Source organism: Bos indicus x Bos taurus, chromosome 26, assembly GCF_003369695.1.
Source record: "Bos indicus x Bos taurus breed Angus x Brahman F1 hybrid chromosome 26, Bos_hybrid_MaternalHap_v2.0, whole genome shotgun sequence".
Taxonomy (NCBI): domain Eukaryota; kingdom Metazoa; phylum Chordata; class Mammalia; order Artiodactyla; family Bovidae; genus Bos; species Bos indicus x Bos taurus.
In genome coordinates this window covers 38344213-38354079 of record NC_040101.1, presented here as the reverse complement: position 1 = coordinate 38354079, position 9867 = coordinate 38344213, and positions in this window count along the sequence as shown.

Here is a 9867-nt window from a genome sequence, read left to right as displayed (position 1 = left end):
TCCGACTCTTAGCGACCCCATGGACTGCAGCCCACCAGGCTCCTCCGTCCATGGGATTCTCCAGGCAAGAGTACTGGAGTGGGGTGCCATCGCCTGGTCCAAGTGATGGAATAACAACAACATTATGTGCCAACATTGTGCCAGGGGCTGGGGACATGCTAATGAGAGGCACAATTCCTATCCTCATGCAGTTTGTGGATTAGGTGGGAAGATGGGGGGTAGGTATAGGTATTAAATAAATAGTGATTACACTAGTAACTTCAGTGTGGCTGATCCTGTGAGCTACCTTTCTGTTGTTCTCCTGCTAACCCTGATGCAAGACATAGCCTCTCTCTTCTCTCCAATAAATAGACACTCTGCCTTACACCAAAGCATCAATGAACATAGGTGCTGACTAACATTCTGCATGGGGGACAGAGGAAGGAGTTTGGTTTCACACACCTCAGTGAAATACTCCAAATTCTCTTAGTAGGTATCTGATCTCCAGCCTGGATTTTTCCTCACCCTTTGCTGAAGCAGTTCTAGACCTGGCTGTCTTGTGTCTGTTCTTCCTGGATGTCCCCCTGGAACTTCTGTTTTAATCTCCCCCTCCTGTACCCCGGAACCCCATCATGGTGAGCAACTTAGCTCTGCTTCTGAGTCCCCCTCCAGTCTTGCTCACTGGCTGCATTTCAGCATCCAGCAAAGAACATGCCTTCCTGATGGTTGGAACCCACTTCCTCAGAAGACAGCCTGTGTGTTGGGGTGGGATGGATGTAACATCAAAACCTGATCGTGTTACACTTAAATAGGTGGTGATGATAATGGTGATCATTTGCTAAAGGGAGAAGTATCCATGTTGGAGACTGAGCAAGAGGCCAGTCTGGGGTGATAGCCATGAGCAGGTGCGCCACAGCAATCTTGCTTCGGCAGGTCCCCCACTCCCTGAGTCAACCTGTGGCTAATTAAGAGCCACCGCCATCACATCTGAATAATTCTCTGGGATAGGATTTCTTCCTGAATGACTCGATTCACACGGGATTAGAAACTGTCTCTCTCCACTAGGAAGTAGAATAAAACAACTGACTCACATTTCACGCTTTCGTTTTTGCCAAGCGTAGATGATAATGTCTGTTACTCAGAAGTGGGCTAGAGCTGAATCCTCTTTATATAACCGATTTGGCTGAGATGTCAAAATCCAGGTAGCACGAAGCCAAGGGAGGCATGCTGAGATCAGTTCCTGGGTCCTAGATGCCAATAAAGTTCTAGAATGTGTCCATTCCTTGGTCTTGTGATGGGGACACATGCTGGATGAGACCCGAGGTGATCCTATTTATTGAGAAGTTTCCTTTCACAGGGAGAATAAAACTTATTGTCCCTGGATGTCTCCTGGAGGAAGGGCAAATCCCAGATGACCTGAGAACACATCTGATATCCTAGAGTCAGCACCTGGAGCATGGGGCTTTTGGAGCCTACTGTGGCTACTAACAGGCACTAAGGAAGTCAGTGTTGAGAGCATATGGCAGAAACCAAGCTGGGAGCACACTTGACCACCACGGTCAAAAGCAAGAAAAGTGGCCAGATCTTGAGTGCTGGACACACACGAAGACTACAGGCCCAGGTCCACAGACTCCAGTGTACTGGGGGGTAGACGGGGTTTCTGACCCAAACTTATGTGCCTCCTAATTACTGATAGTGCTTATGGGACTCAGCCAGTCAGCCTGCTTTTCTTTTCTTAGCATTATTTCCTAAACACTTCCCCATGTCATGACATATTGGAGATGTGGTAGTTCTACCAACGATTGCAAGAAAAAGACCTGTGGTTTATACACACATGGTTATGCCATTGCAGGCTGCTCACAGTGTTCTGGTCGATGTCCACACGGTATATAACATCACGGTAAGTACGTGGTACTACACAGGGGTGACGGGTTTCCTTCATCTGTACCATCATCACTGCTCCAGAGTTTACAGACCCACCCCACCCAGGTGGTTGCAAGACAAGATCTTGTTGTTTTACAGACTAGCTTGCCAATTAAAAAGTGATCATTTTGACCCTTCCCCTGGATACTCACAAAACTAAAAATTGACAAAGTAAACTCCATAGTGGATGGACTTTGTAAACTTACTACTAGCTGACATTTACTGAGCTTGGCATACATTAATAAATCTGTGCAACAACCATGTGATATAAGCAGCTTAACAATCCCTATTGAATAGAAGGAAACAAAACCTTAAAAATCTTGAAGAACTTAAAGCCACTCAATAAACAAGTTACTGAAAGTCATTCCATAAACCAAAACTCAGATCAAAGTTGTGTTTGGTGCAAAGCCCGTGTGCTCTTTCCTGGGAATGCACGTCAGATGCCTTCATGAATCTTTTCCAAGGTCCCTTGGGTTCACAGTGCACTGTAGTGCCCCTTGGCTCTCCTCTCCTCCATAGAATGCTCAAAGCGTTAACCACTCTTCCCACAGTAGAGGGACTCTTCATCAGGCTCCAAAAGCCCCATGCTCCAGGTGCTGACTCTAGGATATCAGATGTGTTCTCAGGTCATCAGGATTTTTATCACGACCATGTCTTCCCTGACTCTTTTGGCCTTGAGTCAAGGTAAACTCGAGTCAAGCTAGTTTACCAAATATGGGTTCTGATTTTAAATTTCTCATTCCCAAGAAATGGAAAACTACCCACAAGTTTAGATAATCCTTTAGAAAAAAGTCTTCCTAAGGCTGGCCCAACCTGACCTTGTATTAGAAGGAAGTACAGATCAGTTAGCTTCCTGAGGCAGTGATCACTGAGTCATTTAGACATCCCTAGAACCCATCTGAAGTCTGTATCAGTAACTCAGGTTTCCCACGAGAGTCATAAATGCCCTTATGTGGAAAAAAGAGAAACATTTACCACCCAAGAAGCCCACCTATGTTGGCTGCTTCATGGTATTCTCTGGAACTTGAGTAACCATAGCTATGTCACCAGTGCTAAGACCTTTCATACCTATACGTGTAGGTCAGCCGAAAGTCTTACACTAAAGAATGGTTTATTTTATCATTTAAATTATAAACTCCTTGTATATACTCCAATAAGACATCTCTTCCTCCACTGGAATAATCACAAGATAAAAATGAAAATAACATAGAAAAGTGGGACATGTTTTGGTAACATGAAAGTCCAAAAAAAAAAAAAACTTTAAACATAATTTGAATAAGATTTTGCAATTGTAAGCACACTAATTTTCTCTATTTTTAGAGATAGTGAATGACTATGAATTGTAAGCAATGGAAAATAGTGACACTAAAGACCATTTTAAATAGCTGAGCCTATTTGAATATCATATTAGATCATGGAAATATCATATTAGACATGGAAGCCAGGTTTCTCAATGTCTGGAGAAGGGAGTTAAAAAATGGAAACAGGGAAGGCTAGAGTCAATGCTACAGTTTTTTTTGGTTGAGGTGGTAATCTCAAAGTCCTTGCCCACAAATCCCTTATTAATTACACAGCAGGGACATGGTAACTGCCCAGATGATTACCACTGCTGACCGTGGGACAAGGTGACCTTTGTGGGCCTGACGTGAGACAAAGAGAAGGACAACCACATCACACCTCTGGTAGTCCTGCTGAAAATGCATAGTCTGAATTAAATCATGAGGAAATGTGAGAAAAAGTAAAAGAAAAAAGAAATCCTAAAAGATACCTGGCCTGTGCATTTGTGCTTAGTCGCTCAGTTGTGTCCACCTCTTTGTGACCTCATGGACTGTGGCCCATCAGGCTCCTCTGTCTATGGAATATTTTAGGCAAGGATACACGAGTGGGTCGCCATGTCCTACTCCAGGAGATCTTCCTGACCCAGGCAGTGAACCTGTGTCTCCTGTGTCTCCTGCATTGACAGGTGGATTCTTTCTACTGAGCCACCTGGGAAGCCAGACTCCATGATTGTCAAGAACACGAAACACGAGGGAAGATGAACAAACCGTCCCAGGTCACAAGAAGCTAAAGAGACATGACATCTAAATGCCATGTATGCCCTAGACTGGATCCTAGACTAGGGGGAAATGACTATAAAAAGCATTGCTGGCACCTCTGGGGAAATTTAAATATGAATTTTAGGTTAAAGTATTACATCAAAAGTGAAGTCACTCAGTCGTGTCTGACTCTTCGTGACCCAATGGACTGTAGCCAACCAGCCTCCGTCTATAGGATTTTCCAGGCAAGAGTACTGGAGTGGGTTGCCATTTCCTTCTCCAGGGGATCTCCTGACCCAGGGATTGAACCCCAGTCTCCCACATTGCAGGCAGATGCTTTACCATCTGAGCCACCAGGGAAGCCCAACTTTGATTACGTCAAAGTTACAGCTTGTGATTTTGATCATTGTTGCATGATTACGTAAAAGAAGTCCCTGCTTTTAGGAAACACATGTTAGAGAATGGGGACCGGGTCATAATATCTGCAAGGTGCTTTCAAATGGTTAAAAAATAGAAAGTCAGGGAAAACAATAAAACAAATAGAGCAAAATATTAACAACTGCCGAATCCAGATAAAGGGAATACAGATGTTTCTTAGACTATTCTTTTGACTTTGGGGAAAGTTTGAAATTGTATTAAATAAAAACATTTAGGTATCATATTATATTTAGAGCATTTGATAAAATTTTTTAAAACATAGTGTATTACTTTCCTATAACTGCTATAACAAATTACCACAAATTTACCGACTTAACAACAACAACTTGTTATCTTCATGACTTTTCTAGTTTCTATAGGCTCCTGCATTTCTTAGCTCCTGATCCCCTCCTTGTATCACTCCAACCTCTGTTTCCATCATGACGTTTCCCTTCCTGACATTGACCCTCCTGACTTCTTACAAGGGCCTTTTGTGATTACATTGGACCCTTCCCTGAATAGACCAGGATAATCTCCCCATCTCTGGTCCTTAAGTTAATCACACCCGCAAAGACCCTTTTGTCACATGTCCCAGGGGTTAGGCTGTAAACATCTTTGGGGAGCCATCATCCTATTTACCACAATGAAATTTCAGTTGTCAGTATAAAGAGAGAAATTCTATCCCCCTTCCAAAATAATACTTCAACAATATTCAAAGAATTTTGGTTTGAAGGGCCGCCGTCAGCCCTAGGAAAGAAGAATGCTTTAATGGATGGAAATACAAGGCATTGTGTTTAAAGGTACTGTAATATTCTAGATCTTCAGTTGGGAAATACATATATTATTCTTATTTAAATTGTACTTATCTTACAATCTATGATTTAGTTCATAAACATTTCTAAAAACACATGGAATTACATATAATGACAGAACATTCTATGCTAATAAGGCTTACCTTTCTTGAGGCCCAGAGTATTTTAAAAATGATTCTATTTAAATGTTTTTGAGAAAAGTTAAATAGTTTATCTTCTCATTAGAATTAATTACATGGAAACATGATCTTAGTTAGCAGACCTAGCTACTAATGTCTTGAACCTGTTTATGACAGAGCATTCATTACTTTGTCAATCAATCAAACTGAACAAGTAGAAGATTATTACTATTTAAAATTATGCTGGAACAAGTGAGTTGTTATCAGGGGTCAGGGGTGGGAGGAAGAGTGCAAAATAAAGAGACAGCATGACAAAGTGTTTTATTTAATACAATTTCAAACTTTCCCCAAAGTCAAAAGAATAGTCTAAGAAACATCTGTATTCCCTTTATCTGGATTCAGCAATTGTTAATATTTTGCTCCATTTGTTTTATTATTTTCCCTGACTTTCTATTTTTTAACCATTTGAAAGCACCTTGCAGATATTATGACCCTGTCCCCATACATTCTCTAACATGTGTTTCCTAAAAGCAGGGACTTCTCTTACATACATGTTGCATACAGTGATCAAAACCACAAGCTGTAACTTTGATGTAATCAAAGTTGGGCTTCCCTGGTGGTTCAGATGGTAAAGCATCTGCCTGCAATGTGAGATCTGTATCCTGACTGTAGTGGTGACTTCAAGAACCTAGATATGTATTAAAATTCATAGGACTCTACACCAAAATTAAGAAGTCTTTACTTTGTGATAATGCAAAAAGTTTATGATATTTCATATTCATTGGAAGGACTGATGCTGAAGCTGAAATTCCAATACTTTGGCCACCTGATGTGAAGAACTGACTCATTAGAAAATACCCTGATGCTGGGAAAGATTGAGGGCAGGAGGAGAAGGGGACGACAGAGGATGAGATGGTTGGATGGCATCACTGACTCAATGGACATGAGTTTGAGCAAGCTCAGGGAGTTGGTAATGGAGAGGGAAGCCTGGTGTGCTACAGTCCATGGGGTCGCAAAGAGTCTGACAGGACTGAGCGATTGAACTGAACTGAAAAAGTTTATGATAATCCACAGAATAACTTTTTAAGTTATTTTCATCTATTTTGACTCAGCAGTTTTAAACCTGGGAATTTAGCCTCTGAAACATCCATGCATAAGCACACACATACAAACACTCAGATGTTCTCCCAAATAGTACGTTCACTGAAGCAATAGCAAGAACCTGGACCTTATCCAAATGTTTACCTGGAGAGGAATAGTTAAATCACATTGTTTTCATATTCTGTAAGTCATTAAAACAAGTTTCAAGTAAACTGACTTCTACCAAGACTGTCTCAGAATTGACTGGAGATTGAGGAGATAAATAACCCACATTCTAAAGGGAGCCTACAGCACCTGGGGGCCAGGTGTCTCTCCAGGGCAGGTTAAGAAACAGCTGAATTGGCTCAGCTACCCAGCTATTAGTGTATAATTCCCTCCAAACTACACATGCATAGATTTAGGAAACAAAGTTCAAGGAGAATTTCAGTCTTGAGATGTCAGCTTAGTGGGGAGGCTTATGGTTTCCCTTTCTTTCCTCAGGAGGGAGACTCTCTCAAAAGAATTAAGTAAGAGGAAAGATGCAAAGATTAGAAGTTCAGGTAAGAAGGGAGGTCTTCCTGCTCAGATACCTGCTTATTCAGTGGAACTGCTCAGGTGTCCTCTGACATGTCTGCTTGAGCAGGGAATAAAAGGAAACAGACATCTGGGCAAAGATGACGTAGGGATGGAGTAGTCTGCCCACCCACGCTTGGGTGTGACAAGGCTATGCTGGCTTCCTGAGATTGAAATGACCTGGAACGTAGCCAGGCTCCAGACACCCTGCTGGGTCCCTCCCTGAGTGAATTGGTCACCAGGAGGGAGACTCCTTGCAAACAAGAGACTGTAAACTGTCCTGGGTGGGCATCAAGAGGGAATGGGAAAAAGCACATTTACCATGCCAAAGAACTGCATCCTGAGAACTTTCTGTGATCTCCCTTAAGAAGCCACACATGTATGCCCATGAACACGTGTCCCCCAAAAGGCAGCCTTTAGAGTACAATAAGCTCCATCACAACACCCCAACCACAGGGTTGGTTTTCCTGATTTTACATGGTTGTCTCTATGTGCATGGAGCTCTCAGTGTCGGTATATTTAAATTTTCTCTTCTTATAAGGACACCAGTCAGATTGGATATGGGCCACCCTAATGGCCTCATTCAACTTAATCACTTCTTTTTAAGGCCAAATACAGTCACATTCTGATGTATCAGGGGCTTGGGCTTCAACATATGAATTTGGGGGGATTCAAATTCAATCAAAAACTAACATGAATAGGACACACTTGTCTGTTATTCAATCAAAAACTAAGATGAATAGAGTACACTTCACACTGCAAGCATAGAAGAGAGAGAACAGAAAAGTGAAACAGTAACCCACTCCCTTCTTCATTCCAAATTGCTTGATGGAAGCCCGCGCCACGCTGGCAGGTTTGAGGGACAGAATTAATATTAAACTGGATATGAGATTTAGGTTTAAACAACTCTTGACAGGACAAGCCATTTTAATACTAAAATAAGTGACCAGAAAGCTATGTGTTTTGCCAAGACTAAGGGTCAGAATAACCACTAACCCAGATAACTGCAATGATGTGATCACTCACCTAGACCCAGGTATCCTGGGGTGTGACGTCAAGTGGGCCTTAAGAAGCATCACTACAAACAAAGCTAGTGGAGGTGATGGAATTCCATTTAAGCTATTTCAAATCCTAAAAGATGATGTTGTTAAAGTGCTGCAGTCAATATGCCAGCAAACGTGGAAAACTCAGCAGTGGCCACGGGACTGGGAAAGGTCAGCTTTCATTCCAATTCCAAAGAAAGACAATGCCAAAGAATGTTCAAACTACTGCACAATTGCACTCATCTCACATGCTAGCAAAGCAACGCTCAAAATTCTCCAAGTGAGGCTTCAACAGTACATGAACTGAGAACTTCCAGAATTCAAGCTGGATTTAGAAAAGGCACAACCAGAGACCAAATTGCCAACATTTGTTGGATCACAAAAAAAGCAAGAGCAGTCCAGAAAAACATTTGCCTCTGCTTTACTGACTGTGCCAAAGACTTTGTGTGGATTACTACAAACTATGGGAAATTCTAAGAAGATGGGAATACCAGACCACCTTACCTGCCTCCTGAGAAGCCTGTATGCAGGTCAAGAAGCAACAATTAGAACTGGACATGGAACAATAGACTGGTTCCAAATTGGGGAAGGAGTAAGACAAGGCTGTATGTTGCCACCCTGCTTATTTAACTTGTATGCAGAGTCCATCATATGAAATGCTGGGCTGGATGAAGCACAAGCTAGGAGAAATATCAATAACCTCAGATGTGCAGATGACACCACCCTTATGGCAGAAAGTGAAGACGAACTAAAGAGCTTCTTGATGAAAGTGAAAGAGGAGAGTGAAAAAGCTGCCTTAAACTCAGCATTCAAAAAACTGGGTTCATGGCATCCAGTCCCATCACTTCATGGCAAATAGATGGGAAACAATGGAAACAGTGACAGACTTTATTTTCTTGGGCTCCAAAATCTCTGAAGACAGTGACTGCAGCCATGAAATTAAAAGAGGCTTTCTCCTTAGAAGGAAAGCTATGACCAAACTAGACAGCATATTAAAAAGCAGAGACACTACTTTGCTGACAAAGGTCCATCTAGTCAAAGCTATGGTTTTTCCAGTAGTCATGTATGGATGTGAGAGTTGGACCATAAGGAAGGCTGAATGCTGAGGAACTGATTTTTTCAAACTGTGGTGCTGGAGAAGACTCTTGAGAGTCCCTTGGACTGCAAGGAGATCCAACCAGTCAATCCTAAGGGAAATCAACCCTGAATATTCATTGGAAGGACTGATGTTGAAGCTGAAGCTCCAATACTTCTTGGCCACCTGATGTGAAGAACAGACTCATTGGAAAAGACCCTGATGCTGGGAAAGATTGAAGGTGGGAGAAGGGGACGACAGAAGATGAGATGGATGGATGGAATCACCAACTCAATGAACATGAGTTTGAGTAAGCTCCAGGAGTTGGTGATGGACAGGGGCATCTGCATGCTGCAGTCCACGGGGTCACAAAGAGTTGGACACGACTGAGTGACTGAACTGAACTGAAGGGTCAGAAAGAGAGATTCTGTGGAGTATGATTAAAATAAATGATAGGAGAGAAAATGAAAAGTTTCACATTTCTGTTCAATTGAGTATGTATGGTCTAGTAAACTGATCATAATATATATATTGATATGGAAAGAAGTCCACAATATATAGTTTACTGATTAAAACAAATTGGAGAATAATATGCATCTTATGATCCTTCCTGGATTTTTTTTAACTGATAGATGCCTTTTGTTCTTGGCTGCCCATCATCCTTTTCTCTGCTTTTTCTAGTAACAAACACTTTTTTCTAGCAACAGTTTGAGCACGTGACTCCAGCTGAGTTTATCCTAATACCTCATGCCCCTGGATAGAGTGATTGATCAGCAAATTAAACCAATCAGAAACATTCTCTGGGAATTT